We start from the raw sequence: 25866 nt of genomic DNA, 5'->3' as shown, positions 1-25866 counted from the left end.
GCCTATGAAACTCCAAAAATAAACAAGCTGTGAACTTTAAAGTATAAGGATGTTGTCATGTTTGGTCTCTGATTAATGAGCTAACACTAGACCCATTCTCAAATGAGAATGGGAGTGGACTCACTATTTACAGTTACAGATATTGCTTTAACAGATGCTTTTACAGCCAGTAACACAGTTTATAATCAACATTGTAAGCAACATTGTAAATGTGTGTTGAAGAGTTGTTGACTAAATCAAATAGTTTCTCAGTATTCCACAGGTTGCTTGGTAGTAGCCAAACATGTGGGTTTTCACAGTGGGCTTTGACATCACTAAATAACCATAACCATCACTATGACAAAGCTGGTTAATGTTAGAAAAGTCAACGTCATTCAATATGGATTCAAATCAAGCGGCAACATTCTAAACTGAACAATGAAGCCTACCCGGAAGTTCGAAAAACTGCAATACCTCGAAAATCCGCTGGGGACTGGTCCCAAAACAGAGCAAATTTCCATAGACGCCCATGTTAAAATGTCCGTTTTCACGGCGTAAATTCGTGTTTTTAAAGCCTGGTCCCATGGACTTTTATTGTATTTTTCGGTAGTTTCCCGGTCCCTGACAACTGTGAGGGGTGTCAGTACACGATCCGTGACTGGCTGTAAATCCGTACTGCGCATGCGCATAATGACGTAATAGGAAACGTAACGATTCCTCTGTGAAATGTGTACCGCGCATGTCTTGATCGCTTGACGGCCAACAAACGGTACAACTGACGGCACGACATACCTTTATAAGCTGCACGTTATGTTAATAAATAATAATTTATTATTCAGTTCACGGCGAGTCTGTTTCGAAGGATATTTAAATTGAAAGGCTTAGCCTATTTTTACCAGTATGAAGCCGGTTTTCAACGGTTGCAGCAAACGGCAAGCACGCAGTTCAAGTCATCACTGGAGTGACCTGTGCATAACTTTGGATGAGAGAAGACTCAACGCCTGACTTAAATCTTGCGAAATTACGGTGAACTTGAGGTAAGTCTTGTAGACATTCTCTGGTCTTGTCTAGCATTTTCCTTCTAAAGCATTAGCAATTGTTTCCTTAACATTTTACAATAACTCTACATATTTCGAGCTCTATCACCAAGTTCTATCACCCATATTAAACAGAAAGAAAGAATTCAGAAATGCAGTTCAATTAACAATTATTAATTAGGACAACAACCGAAAAATATTTATCATGTCTGTGTAAAGAAGTGCAAGCTAGGGAAAATATATAGAAGTGGCACCAACTATACGGCACGAACGAAGCTAGCTGTTTAGCTCAAGGTAGCTAACATTGACTAGCTGGGGTGTTAGCTCGTTGTTTCTTTGCAGCTTGGATGCAATTTACGTGTATATTAAATTGCTCAGCCTCTGACCTGTGAAAGAAAATAAAGTGGAGCAAAAATGTTAACTGGCTTAGTTGTACTTCTATGGCACGAACGAAGCAAGCTAACTAACATTAACACTATTTTCTACCTCGAGGATTCTTTGCAATTTAGCCAGGCAGAGAGGGTTAAAGCGGAGGCATGAAGGATCTTAGGTTTAGCTGCTACCCTAACGTCCGTGATATGAGGATCCCGTTGGCATTAACAGACCAGGCACATCCGAAGTTAATTACCAACAATGAGCCAAGTACGACTATCCATTTGCATAGGCATAGGCTATTCTTGGGTTTCATCAGGTCCATTTCCACAGGTGCCATGCAGTCTGCGCTGAAAGCCAAGGTGTTTGATTTAATACACCTGTGGAAAGGGACCTGATGAAACCCATGAGTAGCCTATGCAATTAACTTCAGGCGTGTTTGACTTATAAATGCCATCAGGATAGCTGTTTAGATGTGTAGATCTCGTATATGTATTGTATTTTTTTTTCTATTTCCGTACACAGGTGTTTGTGTGTATGGCATGTCACAATCATAGATTTGTGTGTTATGTGTTAGATAATGTTTAGAAACTTTGCTCTTTGTGAACAGTTGAAATTTCCCCATATTGATGGACCCTACTTTATGCACTGTGTACAGTTATGCTGGTACACTGAACACAGGACTGAGGTGTGCTTAGAAATCAATCCTCATTTCTTTTTCTTTTTTCTTTTTGCAGGATCCTGAATTTTGTTTTTTGAGAGGAGGGCGCACCAGAGCCTTTGAGGGCATGCATTGTAACGTGAGAGGTATGTATGTATCAACTAGGGGTGTCAACAATAATCGATTCGGCGAAGCAATCGCAATGTGGGGCATGCACGATTCAGCATTGATGCGGCAAAGTGCCATAATCGATTATGTCACTATTTATTTTCTGGCCTCGAGTAGCCTACAATAAAGTTGACGTTTCAATTAATGCGGGGGGGATTTCCAGAGCAATGTTGCAATGACATGCGCCGCCTGTACAGTGTTTCCCACACATGAGTCCATGGGCCAGATGAGATGTTGGTACCACTCAAGGTGGCACTCAGGGGGGCAAAGGTTGCTTATACTTTTTGAAAACATACATGTCTGTTGTTAACATTTTCTGGAGTCACAGCTAAATTAGGGTTATCACCTGTTAAACCCTATTGGAAGAAAAACACATTTAGACACCGGTGCATGTCTTGCTATTGGCCTTTGTTAAAGACATATTTACATAATCTATTTCATTATGGTATCATTTTGAGGGGGACAATCTGAGCTTTCATTCAAGTCCTTTTGTGAACACTTTGGACAAGTACAGCCAACCCTGGAGCTCTTCAAACTTTTAATCATATCTTAAAGGTATACTATGCAGGATTGGCGATTTCATCGCCGGTTTCGCTTTCACTTTTCGTTTTTGCTCGTTTTATGCTTGTATATTTCTCTGCAGAGCTTCCCCTACAGCTTTAGCGTGTATATTTTACATATAGAGCATTAGAGCGTAGAGCATTGGTGCGTGCCCGAGGTCTCCTGAAGTTGCAAGTGTGGTTCTACCACTACAGACCACTAGGGTGACCGGAAAAAAACACCGGTCGACCGGTAATGACTCATTTAATCATATATAACAGTATGGAACGAATTGATTAACTGAAAAACTTTGTATAGTTTACCTTTAAAAATGGAGTGGGAGCATAAATGCATTGAATATGAGGCTAGTTTTTGCACTTAATGATGGGCCACTGTTTTTCTTTTTTTTTTAGCTGCAGCAGGAACTTAGGCTTTCAATGGCAAGGGCTGTTTTCCTCAGCATAATGACAGAGAAACGAACTCTGATAATGCATTGCTGACGTTAGCAATGACTACTAGCTGTTTCTATTTCCCAAACAATTCCTTAGCCTACCTTTTCAATTCAATGACCCACCTCCTCCATATGGCCAACATAACGTTACTTTTCACGAACATGCATAACTTTGTTCAACTATCATGAATAGGCTATTTGAAATGTCCATTTAGCCTACAAGTAAGTTAGCCAAACTAATGAATCTGTACCTGTCCAGGAGCAAATTATCAACAGTGACGTCTGTCTTCTAATTCTTCTCCGTTTTCAGCCGTATCAATCTCCTAAATCCTTGTTTTATTTCGACATATTTCTGATTCATAACAAGGTCTTTTAGGTTCCATAACGTTAGACATTTTTTATCTGATATGTTTGTAGCGGCAGCTGTCTATGGTGGTACATAGCATAGCTGGCAACCCGGATGGCGAAATACTACTGACTTCGTGATTCGTAGATAAGTGTAGGGCGGCGCATCAAACCAAAACACAACATAACAACATCAACAGTTGAGGGCTGCAACTTCACTTTTAAATGACAGTATCTTGGCCGGACTACTGTTGTCAGTGATGTAAGTATTTGAAATTAGCATGATTTCTAAATGTCTAGTGACATATCAGGGCCATTTTATGATTAATTGAAATACATTTCCTACATACGGTTCCTTTAATACCCGAGTTAAGGCTTTGTGCAGCCTCGATATGTCTAGATAGCCTAGACATGTCTAACTTGCTTCGTAGGATACCCCACTGGTGGCGACCTAAGCCTAGACCAAGAGCAGACGTCTTGATGTTATCCCTCAAAATGTCAACATTATTTTTTCTTTTTCATGATCCCATGCACCCAAACAAGGCTCTCTGTGCATGAGACAGCAGAACAGCCCCATAACATGATGCTCCCACCACCATGCTTCACTGTGGGAACTGTATTGTTATGGTTGTGGACCTTCCCTTTTTTCGGCAAACATAGGCAACATCCATGTGCCCAAACAGCTCCAGTTTAACCCTATGAGCCCTAAGCTGTTTTAAGGGCATTTTCACTACTTCTAGTTAGAAGCATTTATCCTGGTCATTGTAAGTGCCACATATTGTTTTTTTCAGCACAGTCTAGGGTACACAGATCTGCTACAATAACATGTATAAATACTTGCATTGATTTGATGTAGATTTTTAAATAATAAAAATTTGAAAAGCATACTACACAAATTCTTACATTTTGACGTGTATCTCACCACAGCAAGCTGACAGCCCGACATGACTTACATGTTTGTGTAGGCCTGACTGTCCCGAAAATGGCAATATAAGAACCATGGTGGAGGTATACTGTGGGGCTGAGTAATTTACTGAAATATCTGGTGTGTGCCTTCCAGAAATTAATGGCCATTTTTATTTAGTGCTGAGAAATGACTTTTTGACACTTTTTGCACTCCATATTTGTGACACTAGCTGATCTGACCTGACTTGTTTGCCTGGTACATATGATGATTCTCTATAATATTTTTTAACTGCATTGCAATGAACAAAGTAAACGCAAAAAAAGTGTTTATTTGTCAAACAAATTTGGATGCAATTGCAATATGAATCTTGAATTGGATACCATACAGGAGTTTGCTAGGATCTCAAAACCGTATTATGAACGTGACTTGCCATAGAGAAACACATGATGATTTTTTTCTCTCTAGAGATTGAGATATTTAGCATTTTCATGCACACCTAGGTTTGTTTTGCACAAATTTGGAACTCTTTATACTGTATAATGATGCCTTGCACACCTGTTGAAGAGACTGATGCATCTAGAAATTACAGTATAGCTTTCCGCCATAGTATAGGCCTCAATGACTTTCTTTCTGAGGTCCAGGCTGATTTCTTTCATCTTCAGCATGCCTGTAAAGGCAGTCCCCTGTCAGACAGGTGTTCAAGTGCCGGTAGGCCCAGGGGGTCAGGATTTGACTGATTAGCTTCGCCGATTAGCAAGGCACTTCCTCGTCGCCATTTTCCAGAAATACATCATGTCCGGTGCCGTTTTCCCATAGTTTTCCTCATGCTGATTGGTGGCTGTTCCACTCTCAGCTCATGCACGAGCTTAGTGTGGGCACGAGCTCTCCTTCTGTACCTTACGTCAATCAGTAACCTGGCACTTAATTGGCTAAGTAAAACGGCACCGGAAACAAGCCCCTTGAAACGCCATGTTGAAGCCCGAAAAAATCGTTCAATTTTGGCAATTTTCACTAGCCTAGCATTCCCATTGAAATGAATGGGGGCAGGACTTGTTCACTTTCTCCAGTTCTTATAATACCTCCATGGGTAGGCCTATTCCTTGGAATCTTTAGGTAAACAGTCAATGCACATTGTAGGGAGAATTTTTGAGTAATGTTAAAAAATTTCAGGGGGGCTGATAATTGAGGCCTCAACTGTATATCGCCTATTCCTCCAAGATGCTCAATACCCATAATACACCACCCCAAAACCACCAGCGCCACACTGCACACCTACGCACACCTAAAAATTATAATGAAAGATGTTGAGTCTATAATGTATGTATGTACCTGTAGATTCTTAGTGTCTGCCCTTTTGTTTTTCTAATCAGCATTAGTGTATGAATGATTGTTTTGTTGTAGTGCCATAGTAATATTATTTTAATACATTATTTTTGTCTGTCCTTTTTCTTTCTTACTTTCACTCTGATTTAACAGTTCACACCACCAGAAGATGCAGTGTAACCAAGTCCACAAAGACCCCCCCCCCCAGTGCAAGCTGAAGGACACAAATGGCGTGACCGTTTGCATTGACAGACTCTTCTAAGAGTTGGTCGTTTTTAGGGTGTAACATGGCAACAGATCATCTTCAGTAGCCTATTATATATTTTTGGAATGCCTTTAAAGAGTAGATGTGATTTAAGCTATAATTAGTTATATTCCACCCTTCTATGTGCTTGTTAACACCATCTTTCAGTGGGACATGACCGTTTGCATTGACGGACTCTTCTAAGAGTTGGTAGTTTTTAGGGTGTAACATGGGGACAGATGATCTTAGGTAGCCTAAATCATATATGTTTTCATTGTGGGAGTACAATTAATCACCAAAAGATTCGTTTTTATACAGGTTTTAGTAAACTTCACCCAAGGGTGCCAATAATTCTAGAGGGTACTGTCGCTATTGCTGTTATTGTTAAGACAAAGTTGTACTCAACACTAAGTTATACTCAATATCGCAGTGCTTCTATATGCACAATACATTTGAATGTTAAACAGCTTGCTGTGGGTTTCACAGCCTTTTACATAGTAGCTGCTAGACTTTTGACAAGGTACTTGGCATTTGTTCATGTGAGTTCTCAAACACTGTCCACTTACCTATGTGGTGCACCCCTCAGCTTTAAGCTTGTACATCTAGTGTTTATGTTAGCTAACTGTATCTTAATGTGGTGCTATCAGAGCAAGATATTAGAAATGGCGTATGATGTACAGGGACTCATAGTTTATTATGGTATTGCGGTCATTCGGTACAGTTACTACCATTTGCGTTGGCACCTCTGCCATACCAGAACAGTGTTTCGGTGCCCAACCAGTTATAATACATTGATGTGAATGAAGTGCATTCAAAATGAAAAATGATCAACTCAAGGTGATTCTCTTTCACAGAAAACCTCGGAAGCCAAAGAAGTAGATGAGGGCTTGACTCAGTGACACCCAAGCGAAAAACCCATTGCAGTAATCCCTACTGGAGATGAATACACCAATAAGTTATCTAAATCATGTTTTGCCATTTTGACCTCCTACCTTATGACTCTACCACTACACATGATTCGTGGAAAGAGGCACGCACACTCTATTAAGTTCTGTTTAGTCTTAGACTTATGTGGTAATTTATATATATCACTCATGACAAAGAAGGGGGGGTCTCTTGTAGCCTACTACAGATAGATAGATAGATGGATACTTCATTGATCCCCAAGGGGAAATTCAAGAGGTGAGGTGATACTGAGGTGTATTTACAGTCGGAAGTTGCAGAGCATCTTCAAAAGGATGAAAACCAATACACTCTAACCTTGAAGGGTTTTGCCAAGATGTGTTCTACTTCGAGTATGCAATAAAATATAGTAATAAACAATAATTGAGTCCATTTTTTTGTCGACACAACAAGTTGGTTTACTTTGATATTTTTCATTAATCAATGGCTATAATAGCATTCATTTAAATGTAGCTTAGAGGTGATCATCTTTCCCATTCTGTCTGATCCAGTCAAATTATTTACATACTATATTAGGCATACAGGTGTGCATGCACGCATGCAACCTTTACGGGCCACTAAAAGAAAATGTTTCCCAGATCAGCTGTATTTCATGATTAAGATTTAGCATGACATTTGTGTGAATGTGTACATTTGTGCGTAGTGTGTATTTGACACTTTAAGATCATTGATTTGACGTAAAGCTAATCGTTAGCGTGAGGACATATAGTGTCTGGAATTCGCTTAGCAACCACCTAAGCTGCTAACATTAGCAAGTAGCTAACTTTGTAAACACAACCCAGGCCAGCGATCGACGTTTATTCGAGCTCGTAATTGCTGTCTGGGTAACCGCTATATTTCTTTTTGTTCATTTAAAACATGTACATTTAAACTATTTATACTTTATTACTCTTCTACTTCTAACGGTATGTATTAACCAGAGCCATATAGATACAATCATGCGTAGAACCGATCATGCAAGTGTCGTAAACAATCGAAAAACACGGTGACCTTCTGCGCATGCGCAAGATTACGCGCATGCGCAGTACGGATTTACAGCCAGTCACGGATCGTGTACTGACAAGGGGGGTGAATTTTTTTCTAACTCGTTAGTTTGGATCGCATTTGGATATAAAAAATTAATGACGTCGTCAACTTGATTGACAGCTGACCAATGTCGAGGTTGACGTTGCCAGCCGAGTGGACGTCTCAGCCGTGATCCTGAATCTTCATCACCGTATCCTCTCTGAACATTTTTATTGAAATATCTCTGCTGTTAACTGTACTAACCGACACCAGAAGAGGACATCACTCTAGTTTTCCGGTAAGTGACATTCCACTATTATTTCACGTAGCTGCTAGCTTATGTGAACGTTAGCCTTAGCATCAGTAGCAAGCTAACGTTAGCATAAATCGCTAGGACAAATTAGCGTCTGTGGTATGTCTCTGGTTTAACCTACCGCAAACATGCTGGCTTACTATCGGAAATCCCCACGTAAGTGTAACATTAAGGAAGTAATGAACTAATTTGCTTATTGTTGAAACCTAATGGCAGAAGCACCCACAAACATTCATTTAAGAAATGTAGTGAAAACCGCTGTTGTGAGTTAACTTCATGTTAATGTTACTAGCCCAGGTACTTGAGTTAGCTGTAATCAACAAACAGACTGTGTAAGGGTAACATATGTGTTTTCTTCAAAAAACCTTTAGGGAATACTTAGTCTGTTGTCAATTTACAGCCTCGGTTGTTGCATTTAAGATCACAACGTTTGTGAAGACATTAACCTAAGCCGAAGATTCCTCAATCCTCACATTAAACGGCTTGCTTTCTTCTTGCTGAGGTGAAGCGCTATGAACCTGACTGTATACTTTGAACACGGGAGCTGTGAGCGACATCTACAGTAGTCAACATACCATTGTCAGTTATAGGTTAGACACAAGGAAACAAAAGTGTACTGTAACATATGCGTGTGCCAAATCAATATATGCAACACAAGAACAGACTGATATGTCCCACATTGGAGTGTAATTCAAATAATTTGATTATAACAATGATTAACAATCTACCATTCTTGCCTGTGTCAAGTTTCTCTTTAGATGATCCAGCCAGGCTGAACCAGTGGGTGCTAAACATGAGGAGCTGGCTCCTAACAGTTCTCGACCAGTGACAACTTCTGATTTCAAAGACTCTTCACCAGCAGACCCCTTCATGATTACCTTATTTACATCTGAGTTTGCAAAGCAGTCTATATACTGACTATTTACTAGCTTACAACATTGTGTTATTTACCTGTAATGCTCAAGACATAAGTAAAAATGCAAATGTACTTCCGCATCTGGGTCTTTAATTCAACCTACTGATTGTTTTTGCTCCCACTGCAATTTAATCATAAATGTTTGACAGCATAGACAAAACTGGTTTGACACAAGTTAAATGTAGGTCACAGTTGACCAGAAAAGTCCCATAAACATTTGTGTTTTTATTTTCAACTTCAGTGCCATCAACAGTAATTTTGTTAATGAACAGACATTGGTTTTGACATAAGTAAAGGAAAGGGTGTAACAGTCCATCAGTCCATCAGTCCATCAGTATCAGTAACAGCATCTCTTAGAAAAGTTCCATAACCATTTGTAAGTGCAAGTTCAGTGCCATCAAAATGCAGGTTGCCTGCTGAATTCGGCTGGATACAGACATTCAACAATATTTTAAAAATATTCATTGCCCCAGACAGATTAACCTGGTCTCTAAGAAACAATGCAAAGTTGTGTGGATGGGGCATGAGACCCAACACAAAGCTGCTGTTCACCCATACTCGATCTTCTTGGGGTTTGTGGATCCCCATCGATGACGCAGATATGATAATGGTCATGTGGGGGGGATGGAGATCACACAGGTTCTGCTTCATCTCTGCGGCAAAATCCACTCTTCAGGGACTAGGCAAAAAGGAGAAGGATGCTATGCCACCTCAGTCGACCCCAGCCAAGCCATTTCACCTGCATTTAGTCCCAGGTTAGAGCTCAGGGACCTCCTTGCCACCTCCTCTCCACAGCAAACATAGCAGTCTTCAATGATCCACACATTAGGTACTGCCAAAATAGAAAGGTAAACATTTAATTACATTCATACCTGTGTAACCTACAATGAAATGAAATGCAATACAAGTACAACACAAGTGTCAACTAACAACACTTGTAATCACCAGTAGTCACGAGTGTGATTTTGACAGTAAAATTACATATTGTGCAAATCATTGCTCTAAAATGTTATTTAGTTTTACTCATTGCATAATCCATAACACAACACCCTTGTATATTCATTGTTTTCATTAGGTCCCTTTCCACAGGTGTATAAAATCAAGCACCTTGACTATGAATGCAGACAGCATGGTGTTTGATTAATACACCTGTGGAAAGGGACCTGATGAAACCCATGATTATTGCTAAAACATAAACACATCAATGATGTACAACTAATACTAGACTAAGATTGTGTCAATAACTTGACGGAATAAAGCGAGCTAGTTGATGTTGACATAAATTATTGTTAATGTTACAATGAAATGACCGCCACATTCAATGTCACAGGATCATCCGTTTCAACGTTTCATAACTACATTACCAATAATAAAATGAGAACAGAGATGGGTAACGTTAATCACTAAAGCTAAAGATCAATGTATCTGTAGTGGAGTCTAACTTTCTCTATCGTGTATTGTAAATGGGGTAACGTAACGTTAACAGCTAGCTTATTTCACCTGCTAGAAGGTGGTGCAAACACAACTCGGTCCATTATTTGTAGTAGGCTAACTTGTTAGCAGCACTAACTATTCACATGAGTTTACCCGGTTAGCTTGCAGGATACATAATCATAAGATGTCTGAACACATGCCTTTAAGAGACATACATGAACACGGTTCAACTTACCAGCAAATTCAGGTGGGTTAGAATCAGTCTTCGACTTCGGTGGCTTCGCAGTAAACGTAGCAGTAGTCTAGCTTGCCAGTCTCGTAACGTATTAGCTGCTTAGCTGAACAAGCCGAGACAGAACAGAACACCTGTTCGGCTCAGTTTCGCACAAAGCCCGCCCTTTCACCCATTTGATTGGATTGGCCAGAATGTGGGCGTGGTTAGGATTTCCCAACGTTTCCCAAGATGGCGCCGCCCATACCCCCCATAAACGGCTTCATTTGAGTTCTTCAGAAATCTATGGGTGACGTCACAGACGCTTTGTCCATATTTTTTACAGTCTATGATTCAAATCCAAAGCAGTCTGATTGCTTGATCTTATTGCCTTATCTCTTAAAAGATAAGATGCCTAAACCTTCCAAAGGAAATCTTCCAGACCAAGAAACCACAATACAGCCGTTAATATGATGCTGAGAAAATGTATTGTAATAACGAATCGAAAAAAAACATGGATGGTGTAAAATAGTATCCTGAGTTGGCCATGATTGGACCTTGGTCACTTGGGTCAACAATCAAACAGCAACAAAATAGCTGGTTGGCCAATCAGTGAGGTCCACCAGAAAAGTCCTCCTGAAGACAGACGGGGTTGCCAACTGCCACGTCATAATGCCGGCCACCCTCAGTCACCAGGCAGACAGAGGGCCAGTCCCGAATGTGATCATCCGGGTAATGAGTGACAATGAAGTCCTTCATGTTGGCCATGTAGAGGCGGTAAACGTTGATGGTGTGGTGCAGTGTGTAACCCAAGAGACACAACTCCACCGAAAACACGGAAATTAATACAACAGCCGTTAGTAGTTTATACCACAACAGACTTTGATACGCCTTCTTATTTGGCAGTCAATGGGTCAACAACAACAACAACAAGCGCATCAAAAGTCTCCCTGAGCCTTCTCACCTGCTCCATGCCTCCACTGAAACCAACCTGGCTCAGGTGGTTGGCCAGGAAGTAGCGGGAGAATAGCAGCCAGCAGAAGATTGGCACGTCTTTGCCTCTCTGCATGGCATCGTGCAATTCCACGGCACAGGTTAGCATCAGGAGCTTGAGCGCCTCCATGACACCAAACTCGTCCTCTCCGCCCTGGAAGAGCTGACCACTTCAGCACCAAGGGGCTGGACAGCTCCTGCACATTCTTCGGTACTCAAAGAATAGCTTCAGGCTGCATCAGGCCTTGCCACAGGGATGACAAAAAAACATTTTAACAACAAAGTATTGTGAAGCGGACAAGCAAGGTGTTTCATGACACATTCCATTCTAATGTTAGGCGTAGTGTTCAAAACAAAAGTGTTGTTCTTCTGTTTCATAATCAGTCATGGGTGTGTTTTGAGCATAACATCCTTTTAACCAATGAGAGTTTGAATTTTTGCAAAACGAGACGAGAAATGTTGTCTGTTAAATCTGAACACATAGGCCTTGTAACCAGAAAATACATCTCTGGCGATTTAGGTGTACCTATCAACCACTACCCAAATCAGCAGCCCACTACCGACAGAACTACTGTTCCGAGCTGAGGTAAGAGCATCTATTTGCAGCAGGTGTAGTTTGCTTCTGCCCTAATGCTAACCGGAGCTGCTGATGTCAAGTAGACAAGAAAACAACTGTCTCAAACTGCAGATTCAGCAGTGTGTCCTTAGGACAACTTTCCAAACAAGCTGTTTTGTAGACATAACGTTACGTCTTTTCCACTCGCAATATTGTTATGTCTACAACGTAACAGCAGTTGCCGCCTTCTTTATTACCTCCGCCAAGGAGGTTATGTTTTCATCGGGGACTGGCGTTTGTTTGTCTGTTTGTTTGTTTGTCTGTCTGTCTGTTTGTTAGCAAGATAACTCAAAAAGTGATGGATGGATTTTGATGAAATTTTCAGGGAAGGTCAGAAATGACCCAAGGAAGAAACTATTAAATTTGGGAGAGATTCGTAACACCGTCGGGATTCCGGAGCCGTTTATGTTTTTCGCTTAGTGGTGTAATGGCATGGTATGGCCACGTGGTGGCAATCTGAATGGTTTAGGTTCAAATGTATGACAACCTAGGAAGAACAATACAGCGAACAATGCGCTCTCTGAGTGCTTTTCTAGTTTCAATATTGTTTCTTCAATATGAAACATTTCACACTTCCTTAAAAGTGAAAGTTAGTATATAGAATTGCAACATCTAATAGACGAAGCCTCAGCTGCATACAGGTCATTATTGTAACCTGACGATGTGTTGCAAATGAAAGGAACTACACGTGAATGATGGAGACTGAGGGTTTTCTAAGTTATCCTAAACTTTGGCCCTTGGTGTATAAACCATTTCATTGTCTTTGATTAGTAGTGCAGGGCAACACATCTCTCCTCAACCAGTCTACCAATTCAAAGTTTGAATTTTGCCTATGAGTAAACGAACATTTGTATTTTCCGGTCTTTTCCTGGGCTCTTTAGGAAGGAGGTTAGGGGGAAAATAAAATTCACCCCCTATGCTCGCCAAAAGAAGAGCTTCACCGTGAAGTTTTTCCTGCTGGATGAGCAGAACTGCAAGACTCCTACGGGCGAGGAGGAGCTCCAGCTCATGTTGGCCGAGCTGGGCAAGCGATCTCTCGCATTGACAGAAAGCACTACCCACACAGAGGTGTCCCTAGTGTTTCGTTACTTTGGTTACTACAGTACTGTTTACCTCACCAACACTCAGTCACCCTACATTGCCTTGAAGGTCTATTTTTCTAGTTGTCGTTGTGTTTACACTGTAGTTTATGCATTGCTCAGAAATGAACAGTTGTACGATGAAATGTGTAAATCTAAAAGTTGTAACCATGTGGTGAAATGTGTTATGCTAGTTGACAGACTTACTGCTTGAGTCTTACCAAAAGCTAGGCACTATATCTGCTGCTGGATGTTGCACAAATCCACAGGTAAGGACTGCTTCCTTACACTCAGTATAACCATGGGCTGTGGAAACAAATGTGAGCTAGTAGTTATGTTTACACTTACAGTACAGGCCAAAATTCAGATGATTATTGCATTTTCTGTAGTTAAAGAGTCACTTCACCCCATAACTCCACCCACTTCACATTTCTGAAAAAGGCTTTCAAAATGGGCGAGACGTTCTCAACCATGGTGATTTCGTGTCAATCTGGGAATGAGTGCTGCAGACATGGCTTATCACAGGCAGGCTAATCAGGGCGGCAGGTGTTAGGGCGTTTCATTCCTAATTTGTAACGACCCGGTGACGTAGTGTTGGACGAGAAGTACAGGACTTCGTCAGCATTCCAATAGCATTTTGGACCAACATGCCATGGCATGTTTCAACCTGTAGAATGCGTGGAGAGCAATATCTCCAATACAAAATCAGACAAAATGTTACTTTTGTCGAGAAACACGATTTTTGTCAATATTAACCCTGGTAATAGTACAGTTCACCACTTATGAGTATTTTCAATCAATCAACAGCTCAAAAAACATATTTTAGGGTGCAGTGACTCTTTAAGGGAGAAGTTTAGTGTGAATCATTCAAGAGCCCTGTTAGGTCACCAAGTACTGTCAGTAGGACAAAGAACAAGAACATTTGATATAGCATTGACCAAATACTGAGCCAGCAACTAACATGAAATGAATGTGGCGTAGTCACTTTCAGTCTTGTTTTGCAATGCCCCATTCAATTTGAATTGAGTTGAATTCAACTTATCAGTTTATTTGTACAATGTTGCTTAACATTTTTGGGTTCTTCTGGTTTCTCTGCTTGCCTCCCGAATTCTGAAATTCAGGTGTTCTAGCTGATGCTCCTGGGAGCTTCACATTTTGATGGTAGAATTCAAATGGCCCTGAAATCTATTTTGCTTTTTAAGGAGAGATATGGTGTGAATGTGAAACTGAATGAGGCACAGATTCACTTTTGGTTTCATTTTGTAATGCCCCAGTTGGTCAATGATAGCTGGTTTGTTACTTATCATTCGCTTATAACACCTAACCGCCATTATGAGCGAAAACGAGGCTATGGTTGGTAATTACGTGGGCGTGGCCTCGGCGTGAAAACACTGTCAGAGCCCTTCTCTGACAGCTGAGTACTCGGCACCGACATGGACCGTCATGGATGCTGGACTGAAAACCTTCAGGCATCAGCGGAGGGAGTGGGGGGGCAGACACTCCGGGCCCCACCTTTGGCCAAATCTTGCTGAATTGTTGTATTTAACGACGCTTATTTGTACTGATTGCTGGATGCTACTAAACTAAAGGGGGTCATCCCTATGTTCCCCAGGTCCTATGTTCCCCGGTTTTCGCCAAAAGGGCCCTATGTTCCCCGGTATGTCTTGCGACTGGGGAACATAGGACCCTTTTTGGGAAAAGTGGGGAACATAGGACCCTTTTTAAAATTTACCAAAAAAAGGGTTCTATGTTCCCCGGTCCCATACAAAGTGGGGAACATAGGACCCGGGGAACATAGGACCTGGGGAACATAGGTACGCTCCCAAACTAAAGATGCCGCTGGTCCGTAGAGTGCCCTCACAATGGGAGCCCGTCTGTCATGCCCTTATACACTGCATATTAAATAGCCCGCAACAGGCATTTTCCCTCTCACGCTACACTGTCGCGTTTTAAAAGCGAAACTGATGCACGACCGGTCTGGGTTTTCAGAAGTAGCCTAGGCTACAGGATGCATTTACCGTAAAATCAAGTGACTTAGCAAGATCTATACCTATAGGCCTATTTAGACTTAGGCGCAAAGGCTTATCGTGACAACAGCTGTCAGTTCGCATCGTAGTAGGCTGCGCAGATACACAGAAATGGTTAAAAATGCCTGGAAGCCTCTACTCTATAACCGCACACCAGGGCATGTGAGCGGAGCTGAGCGCGGGGCGAGTGTGGAGCGGAGCTTGCGAAATATAGCCAGAGCGCAGAGCGGGTTTTTATCCAAAGGCCAGAGTGATGGTTCCGTTTCGCTCCAGTTCCGCTCCGATACCACTCTCACCACGAGTCTAGAGCATGCACAAGTCCACACAGAATCACGTGTGCCGCTAGAGGTCATTTGTTGAGAGACTGAGAGATGGAAAGATGGAGTTTCTCAAATATTATGACAAGCAGGCAGACAGGTCATATCGGTGCAAAATTACTGTAAAAAAGGTAGAGAACGAGATTGAAATTGAGAGTGAATGTGGCGATACACGAGGAGGTGGTGCGCGAACATGGGGAGGCCAGAGAAAAACGTGAGCATTTCCATGTTTGCTAATCAATTAAATACATGTTATCAATTAAATACATATTTTAATGTAGCCTATTAAACCCTGTCCATCATTTTTATTTAGGCCTAGAGAGAGAAAAAGAGCAAACAGAGAAACAAAGTGAGGGACTCAAAAGTTTCTTTGCAGTCAGAGCCCCGACCATTACTGGGGCGAGAAAAAAAGAATTGGACAAAGCATTCTTTAGAATGGTCTACATGGACTATAAACCGCTGACTGCAGGAGAGAGAGAAGGGATGAGATACTTTGCCGGTGCGGCCCAGCCAGGCTACATACCCCCATGCTACAACACTATACGGGACCCGCTGATGCCTCATGCTCGGGAGGAGATGAAGGATGGCTTGCGAGACATATTGAAAAAAGGTGATGGGTTTGTTGTGTCAACAGACATTTGGACCAGTAGAAGAGGCCACAGCTACCTTGGCATAGTGACCAGCTTCATTGATACTACATTTACCACATGTATGAAAGTGTTCTAAAATACTGGAATGTGGAAGGACGTGTGATAAGGGTAGTCACTGACAGTGCCAGCAAAATGGTGAAGGCATTTAACCTCATCCCTATGACTGAAGAGGAGGATGAGCTCTTGATGATGATGAGGGGACTGCAGGTGCCAGTGGCAGCAGTGCTGAACATGAGGAGGAGGACGGACCACCTGCGCTGTCGCAGATTGAAGTGGAAGAGGTCGCGGCCAATGTCGAAAACATGATCAGTACGTACTTTACTGTATCCAGCTTACATTTAAAGGTGACATAGAATGGAAATCATTTTTTTCTTGGTTTTCATGAATTATGAGAGGTTGTGCATAAACAAAGAGCTATCATGAACATGAGGCATGGTTGTGCCCTCCTTGAAAAAAATCTTGAAATTAGAAATAGACACAAAAAAATGGGCTATTCAGCAAAACTGCTTGTGATGTCAGACCTCGCAAACAGGGGCGTAGCCATGGGTGGGCCCGGATGGGCCTGGGCCCGCCCACCTGTCAGTCAGGCCCACCCAATCAGAAGGCCTCCTAAATCCACATTCCCCTTGTTACTTTATAAAACTGTATGCAATTAGTAGTGAGCACTGGGTTACAGCTATAATGCAAAAGGTTGTTCTATTTTTGCGATTAGTATTTATTAAATGTCAGAGTATCATTTTTGGAGCATTGGAGCCGTAGCATCTTACATTCTGAAATACCAGATTGTGACTGCGTGCGCACCTGCATGTGACCCTCCCCCTTCTAACGTCTCTCTGAATCAGACATGTTATCGTGTTATTACCTGGCTGTTAGCTATAGCTAACCCAGAATAAATATGCCTAAACAAAGTAGTTTATTGAATTTTATGGTACGTGGACGTGGTCAGAGTGAACAGGAGATATCTAACAATGCTCATGAAGCAACACAGTCCGATGTCGAAAACGTTTCCAAAACTTCAGAACCAGCAACGCTCGAGTCTTCAGCTACGCCTGCTACCCCTCCATTAGAGATGCGCGGATAGCGGTTACAGCCGCGGACTCCGCGGTTAAACCGCGGATCGGGCGGATGACATAACAGCAAAAGACGGATTCCTGTGTAGTTCTGGCAATTAGTCGCTATTGTTAGTGTAGGCTAGCCTACTTTTGATTTGAGGTCGGCTACGACAGCGGCCGAGAAGCTCCGTGTGTGTAGGGCAGGCTACTTCTGATAACTTTTCGCAAGGTGTTGTAGTGTAGTGGTGACTGAAGTTTAAATCTTTCATGGCTGATATAGTTTCTAGCAAAACTTGACATGGGTTTGCCTTACCATTCTATGAACAGACACTGCTTCCGATTTTGACTGAAAGGTAGCCTACAGTTTTCTAAATGAGTTTTCTACTTTTCTTCTATGTGTGCACTGTTTTTCCTCAGCGATGGTAAAGGTCCGAGGGCACGAGATGGTTTGCATAGGAGGCGCTATCTATCGGCGAACAGTATAATTACAATGACGGTGCGGTACATTTTTTTTTTTTTAAAAAAACACGCATTTTTAATCACAGTAAAAATGATCATCCGCGGGCCGCACTGAGTGAGGAGGCGGGCCGCATGTGGCCCGCGGGCCGCCAGTTGCCCATCCCTGTTCTAGGCCATAAAACAGACGAAGTGACAGCAAAATAATAATTTAGCTCCACCTAGTCCGCGAATAATGAGACAGAGAAAAAAACTTGCCATGTCTATAGAACTGCTTTCACTTCCCCGAGTCGCGCACGCAACAGACACATATCAAGAAGTCTTCACAATGACATTTTAAATGTGAATCTTTATTATTTTACACAATTGGATATAGTTATGACATTAATAGCCTATTAATGACCTCATGTCGGAATGGCACGTTGTTTGAAAAAAAAGTTAAATACCGCCACTGCGACCATGAAAAAAATGTCGGAGTGGTGGGACTTTTTCCCATAATGAGACATGCCTGCACTACGACAATTGGACGTCAATGTCGGAGTGCTGGTATGTCGGAATGAACGGCGGTAGCCCATGCCTGCTTTGTTTACTATGAGAGATGGCAACGCCGCCAGTGAATGTGCGTGACAAACTCAAAGGTAACAACAAGTTTAAATTAAGTTGCCTATGTTTTCGTCTGCAGTGTGCAATAAGAAAGTAGAAGTTTATAACTTTAAGGCCTGCTGATATGGATTGCACTGTCTGCCTGGAAAAGACGTGCACTCGTGCAATCAAAATTAACGGGAGTCTTCAGAACAGGCTCGTCCTAGTCGTCACCCTGACAAGCTGCATATAGAGTTAATTGGCCTGTAATGCGAATTTGTTGTTATTCTATTCGGACTTTCTTTCTTTTTGTATAAAGAATAACGTGTAGCCTAATTGCCATTAATTAGACTAAATAGCTGCATCTTTCTAGAACAAGAGCTTTCTCGCGTCGCATCAGTGTCTTGGATCACCCATAGACCTTTAAACAAATAGCGGATGGCGGGCGGGTGCGGTTCTGAAAAAAACATAAAAAAACGTATGCGCGGATGGATGGCGGACGGATGATGAGTTGTATATGCGGTTGCGGATAGAATAATAGTCCATCCGCGCATCTCTACCCTCCATGCCAAGGTAGGCTACCTTATTAGCAGCTAGCCTAACCATAAAAGCTGAAGTAAATCCGCAATATAATCAGTGGTGGACGAAGTACATTGATTATGTACTTAAGTAAAAGTATAGATACCTTGTGTCAAATATTACTTGAGTAAAAGTGAAAGTACCCACTTTGAATTTTCACTTAAGTAGAAGTATACAAGTATTTGCCTTCACATATACTTAAGTATTAAAAGTAAAGTAGGCTACTTCAATGAATTAAGGTTCTAATGGCTTAATTATAATTATCATTGATCATTTTCACATCAAAGCTCCTGCTAAATCAGCTTATAAGGTGAAATAATAATGCCACTCTTCAAATAGTTTCTTACATTTGTCTATTTAAAAGAGTATAAGCACAAAGCATTAGAAGCTATCTACAGTGGGGAGAACATGTATTTGATACCATGCTAAAGTTGCCTAAAAAGAGGAATATAAAATCATCATTTGACAATTGATCTTAATGCCTTAATGGAAAAAAAATGAGTAAAAATCAAACTGCAAACAAACAGATTGCCATGGTGCTTTTTCCAGTAGGCCTATTAGCCTGTTTGATGCTCAGTGAGCTCAATGCAAATCAAACAGGCTAATAGGCCTACTGGAAAAAGCACCATGCCAATATCTAGCTGGTGAAGGTTATGTGACGATGTGGGGCTATTTTAATTCCAACGGCCAAGGGAACTTTATCAGGATGCATATATCCTGGATCCATGAAAAAGCTGGCCTTTAAAAATAAAAATCTGCCTGCCCCTATGTTAACCCTATGTGTTAAATTCCCATAGGGTTACACATAGGGGGTCAAATACTTCCTTCCCCCTAGCATTTAGGAAGAACATTTATTCATTTACGACACATTCTTCAAGCACAAAGAAATTATGATATTATGATAATAATGACAAAGTAATTGTGTTGTAGAAAATACATTTGTTAAGAACTACGGTGAATATGATGCTCTTTAATTCATTTATAAATGGTGCACTGTCACTAAAAGACTCTTGCCGGCTCCACTCAATGGCTGCCCTCTAGTTTATAAAGCGATATAGTTATCAACAATTCACTCTCTCCCTTTCATGCACGCTCACACGTTCCCAATTAGGCCTACGTTATGCATTATGAGTAACACGTAAATTAGATTTGCTGCAATAGAGATTTCAAAGAGTAGGCTTTCATCTCTAGGTAACATGCTGTTTTGATATTGACATTGTAAATGTAAACGTTCGCTAAGAAGAGTGTTCAGCAGTTTGCAGTAATGTTAACCACAACGTTGTTGCTGAAATAAAAAATAGCGAAAAGCCAATGATAGCTTGGCGGGCCAGATCTATATAAAATAATGCATGCTCGGCGGGCCGCATTTAAGTGCGTGCGGGCCGAAGTTTGGACATGTGATTCGCTTTGCCAAAATGGAACGAGAGGGTTTTTCATAAACGTAACGGAGTAAAAGTACGAATTTTCACTTAGAAATGTAGTGGAGTCAAAGTACAAAGTCTCACCAAATATATATACTTAAAGGAGAATTCCAGTGTGAAATTGAGCTTAACTGTACCGAAACATGCTAAGGTGTACTCACACGTGTTGAAGACGGACCTTCGCTCACCCCCCAGCATTCCGAACTCCGCCGTTTTCAGCCTAGCTTGCAGTAGGCTTGAATCTATTAGATTGGGCATCATGTAGCCTATGCAGCTAAATCGCTATTTTTAAACCATTAAAAAGGTTCCAAGTAATTCCACACTGCATTGGTAGACTTCTGAGGGTCCTGACATTTAAAACGAGATACTTAGAACTTTGGAAGTGCACAGGAAGTTTATTTAAAAAGACTGTTTATTCAAGCAGTACCTTCATAGAATCTCTCCGCTGGGCGCCATCTTGTGGTGAAATCGCGATAAGTCGACTGACGAGCACAAACGAACAGGAAAGACAGGGGGACATATTGCAAACATTTTGAGCTTTGTTACTCATCATGCTCATATAGACAGTATAACTATATATTTCCTATGGAATTACTTTTGCAATATGTTCCCCTGTCCTTCCTGTTCGTTCGTGCTCGTCAGTCGGTTTATCGCGACTTGATTACAAGATGGCGCCCAGCTATTTGAAAATCTGGAAAAAGGAGTGGTCGAAGTTGTCCATTGATGAAGGGTTGTTGTATAGGACCATCAAGCAGGCTGATCAGTGTGTGAGGCAGTTGGTGTTGCCTAAGCAGTTTCATAGTGTGGTGTTTCAGTCTTTGCATGATGATATTGGCCATTTGGGATTCGATAAGTCCTATAGTTTGGTTTTACTGGCCTCGTATGAAGACTGATGCAGAGAAATACTGTAAGTCATGTGAGAGATGCATCAAGCGGAAAACGTTGCCTCAGCAAGCTGCTCCTCTTTCTCACATCCAGAGTTCAGGGCCCATGGATCTGGTGTGTATCGATTTTCTTTCGATTGAGCCTGATTCGCGTAATGTTAGTAATGTGCTGGTCATTACAGACCACTTTACGAGGTATGCTCAAGCTTTTCCTACACGGGACCAGACAGCTGTCACTGTTGCAAAGACGCTGTGGGAGAAATACTTCCTTCATTATGGGTTGCCCACCCGTATTCACTCTGACCAAGGTAGGGACTTTGAAAGTCGGTTGGTAAAAGAGATGTTGACTATGTTGGGGGTGAAGAAGTCACGTACGTCCCCGTACCATCCTCAGGGGGATCCCCAGCCTGAGAGGTTCAATAGAACCTTGTTAGACATGTTAGGCACTTTGGAGTCCCACCAGAAATCAAAATGGAGTCAGCACATAGCGCATCTGGTTCATGCTTATAATTGCACTCCAAATGAGGCTACTGGCTATTCACCTTATTTTCTCATGTTTGGTCGGGAAGCACGGCTCCCTGTGGATGTTTGTTTTGGTGTGTCCGTGGATAACCTGTCGTCCTCCTCACATTTGAAATATGTGGAAAAGATGAAGCAGGAGCTACAAGCTACTTATCTGTTAGCACAGGCGTCTGCTGACAATGAACCAGGGTAACAAGGTGCGCTATGACCAGAAGGTCAGGTATCACTGCCTTACTCCTGGGGATCGGGTGTTGATTCGGAACCTTGGTTTGAAAGGAAAACAGAAGCTGGCAGATAGATGGAGCTCTTGTCCTTATATCGTGGAGAATCAGCTTTCAGACCTCCCTGTGTACAGGTTGAGGCCGGTGGATGGTAAAGGTCCAATCAAGGTGATGCACCGCAACCACATTTTGCCGTTGGGACAGGAGGTGAGATTGGGCCCCGGAGTTGATACATCTCCAGCTCCGTGCCCCAGAGTTGTGAGGCCTAGAAGGGTTAAGGAGAATCGTAGGGGTGGTGTCTCTGAAGTGTTGCCTACCGAAACTCTCAGACAACTTAGCTCTTCTGATTCAGATTCGGAATATTGCTGTTATGAAGAGTATGCAGCGTAAAACACACCTCGGAGTGCCAGCACACAGGTCAGCCCGCCTAAACCAGAGTTCACCGCGCCGTGTGTCTCCACCCCATTTATACCCCTTTTCCACCGCCACGAACCAGGTGCTGGTTCCGGGCTGGTGCTAGTGCCAGTTCGGTGCTGGTGCTCCCTGCCGATTATCCAAGAACCGGCTCGCTTTTCCACAGACTGAGTGCCAGAGTAGTGCTGCGTCGCTACGTCACTGTACGTGCGCTTGCCTTTTGTATCCCAAAACAACCAGCAGAAATGGAGACGTGGTGGAGAAACTTATTACGATTAACTTAGTGCACAAAAAGCTCAAATGTCGAGAGTTCAACCGTATCACTGTATCCATTTGACTGTATCCATCCGTTGTTATGGTTATGGCTACGCTGGTGTGTTTTGCTGCTAGCTAACGTTAGTTAGCCTGACCAGAAACAGTAGTTCATATCAGCATGCTAGGTATCTAGTTGCTATGGTTCTAATAGGTCAACAAGCTAACAAGCTAACTCTACCGTTCGGGAGCTTACAGCAACCTACAATGATCTGTGTGTCCGGAACATATTTGTGTCACATATAAACAATAAACCGTATCAAAATTAGCCTTTAAAAGTGGTCAAGAAACCTTTATGCACATTGAATATTTCCAGTTACGACCCCCGGAGCCGCCGCCATTGTTTTCTGATTTTTTTTGTTACTCCCGCCTCTGTGGACAACGCAAGCTTCTGATTTGCTGAAATCCCGCTCCCAACACCTGACGTAACTGGTTCTTATCTCTGGACCAGCTCAAAGTTGGTGCGGAGTTGGAACCAGTTTTCCTGGCCCAGAGCCAGGTTATTTTGTGTGGAAAAGCAAAGAACCGGTTCCAGACTTGGCACTGGCTCCAAACCAGCACCAGAACCGCGTCGGTGGAAAAGGGGTATTAGAGTCCCTAGGCTAGTGCACACACCTAGTGAGGTAGTCGCATCTCCCCTCAACACTGCACTCCCCATTTCTGCACACAGGTCCCCTGAGGTAGTAGAGGATTTAGCAGCTGCAGGCCGGGATGGTAGCCGTCCTGATGTTCCCTTTTTAACTATCCCTGCAGCTCCCTTAGACTCAGTACCCTCTGCAGTGTGTAGGTCACATAGGGAAAGGAAGCCTGCGGATCGTTTGACTTATGGCAAACTGGGAGTGCAGAGCAAGCACACTAGTCTAGTGGCGTCACATCTAGCATCAGAGCAGCCTTCTCATGCCTGGTGGTGTTCTCCACAGGCTCTTTGTAGCACATGTACACCCAAGCCATTTCTTATGCCGTGCAAGACTTCCATACACATCTGCCATTACACACCTGCCATTACACCCATAGCTAGCTGTTAAGTATTAGGCTGTGTTTGTTGTTTTGGTTGGTTGATTTTGTTTTATTTGGTTTCCTACTCAATGGGGGCATGCTGTTTAATTGGTGGGGGGAGAGTGTAAGCACCTTTAAAACTAAGTTTGTTTGTTTTACATTAATACATTGGCCACAATGTTTTGTGTTTACATGCTTGTGTACTCTGGAGTTCTTTGCCTGTAATCCAATCAGATGTCTTTATTTGTTTTGCTTTTATTTGAATTGTATAACCAGCCAATAAATTCTTGTTGTTTAATTATGCCCGCGAAACTGGGGGAATCTGAACATTCCATAGCTTTACCTCAGTTACGTGACGGCTCGTTCAGTTCAGTCCAGTGCAGAGTCCCGACTAGAGAAGTCCTGTTTTGTCGGCTAACTACTCTGTTAGTGCCAGTGATTGTCAGCGACCCGCGTTTGCTTGTTAAGCGACTCTAGTCTGAGTGTAGTGTTCGGTAGACAGAATTCTGTTTGGTGTGAAACCCGGTGCTGGTTTATACAGCGTTGACACTACTCGCTAGCTTGCTACGCGCTAGCTCCGGGACCTACAGCGCCTCTCCGGACGTGCCAGCCTTAGTGTTTGGAAGGACTGGGTCGTGCCTCCGTTGCTGGGCCCATCTGAGGACGACAAAATCCCTGGGACATCTCCGGACTGGGGTCGTTGGATTGCTGTTTGCCACCTGTCTCGGAGAGACGCATAGTTTCTCTGGTGCTGGGCCCACCAGAGAAACCAACCACAGCAGGCTAGCTTGCAGGACTACCGTGATCAACGGGGTTTTGCCAGTCACCCGTCTCCCGTTCTCTGGTGCTGGGCCCACCAGGACCGGTCGAGACCAGGGGCCTGTACTACGAAGCGGGGTTACTGGCTTAGCTGGGTAACTTCGAGAGTAAGTTGATCACGTGTGGCGTAACTTCCCGGTTAACCCGTACTACGAAAGGTGGATAGGTTTTAACCGAGGTATGCTGCCATGGCAATTTACGCTGCATCTCAAACCTGCTCCGGCGAGCAGGTTATGTTCTTGGTTAACCCGAGGTTTGCGGTTAACCACACCCTTTATAGGCGAAGTAGCCTACCACCCCACAATGTCGACGTAGGCTACCTGGAAGATCCATTATTGGAGCGCAAATTGTAAGCGGCTCTCTTCGCAAGGCGAGGGTTTAAAGACCGCCAGAATCTTTCTCCATATTATAGAATGTTCTCTATGAAAGATAGCCTATACATTCTCAGCCGAGCATTTGTCAGCTGAAAGTGGAGGCTATAAGCATAGGCACTATGCTATAACATATTTTCATAATTAAGATATATTAATGCAAGCTATAACTAGGCCTGTATAGCCTATAAACCTTCTGAGTGTTTTTGAGTTTCATTTTCACCTGCTGCCACTGCCGTTGCATCTAAAATGTTCACAGGATAGGCATACACTAAATCAGTCAATGAGGCTAAACATTCAATTATCCTTATTAATCTACATGGCATGAATTGTGTTGCATCTGTAGGACTCTTATGAACTCAAAATAGCCTATTTCAACACATTTCACACATTCCGCAAGATATTAATCCTCCGTAACACACAGGCTATTTAGCCTAAGGAACATGAAATAAAACTTTACTTTCATATGTCCAATTTGCAATACGTTGCCAACAGCCTTGTCTTGCTTTGTTTGCTGCCGACGTAATTGATTTGTGTCGTAGAGTGGGTTTTAATTCCTCGCAACTTTTTATAACCATTGCGCATTCCTTATCCATAAAATAACGTGATCACGTCATGATTAAAAGTGGTGGCTTTGCACTGCAACCCGCCCATTTAATGTGAACGCGCACCAACTCTGATGAGGT

The 25866-nt window shown here is 42.4% G+C and overlaps 1 long non-coding RNA gene across 2 annotated transcripts; it reads left to right on the top strand.

Annotated features, from left to right (window-relative positions):
* The first annotated feature begins 741 nt into the window (after nucleotides 1–741).
* On the top strand, nucleotides 742–7219 carry LOC134070672 (uncharacterized). 2 transcript variants are annotated; one of them, XR_009936948.1, is made up of 3 exons: nucleotides 742–1016; nucleotides 2126–2195; nucleotides 6882–7219. It is a non-coding gene; the product is annotated as an uncharacterized LOC134070672 (long non-coding RNA). The 2 variants fall into 2 exon arrangements; XR_009936949.1 differs by lacking the exon at nucleotides 6882–7219 and adding an exon at nucleotides 5937–5956.
* Nucleotides 7220–25866: the final 18647 nt, after the last annotated feature.

This window comes from Sardina pilchardus, chromosome 22 (genome assembly GCF_963854185.1).
Source record: "Sardina pilchardus chromosome 22, fSarPil1.1, whole genome shotgun sequence".
Taxonomy (NCBI): domain Eukaryota; kingdom Metazoa; phylum Chordata; class Actinopteri; order Clupeiformes; family Clupeidae; genus Sardina; species Sardina pilchardus.
Note: the sequence above shows the minus strand (reverse complement) of the source record. Positions and strands in the feature narration are given on the sequence as shown.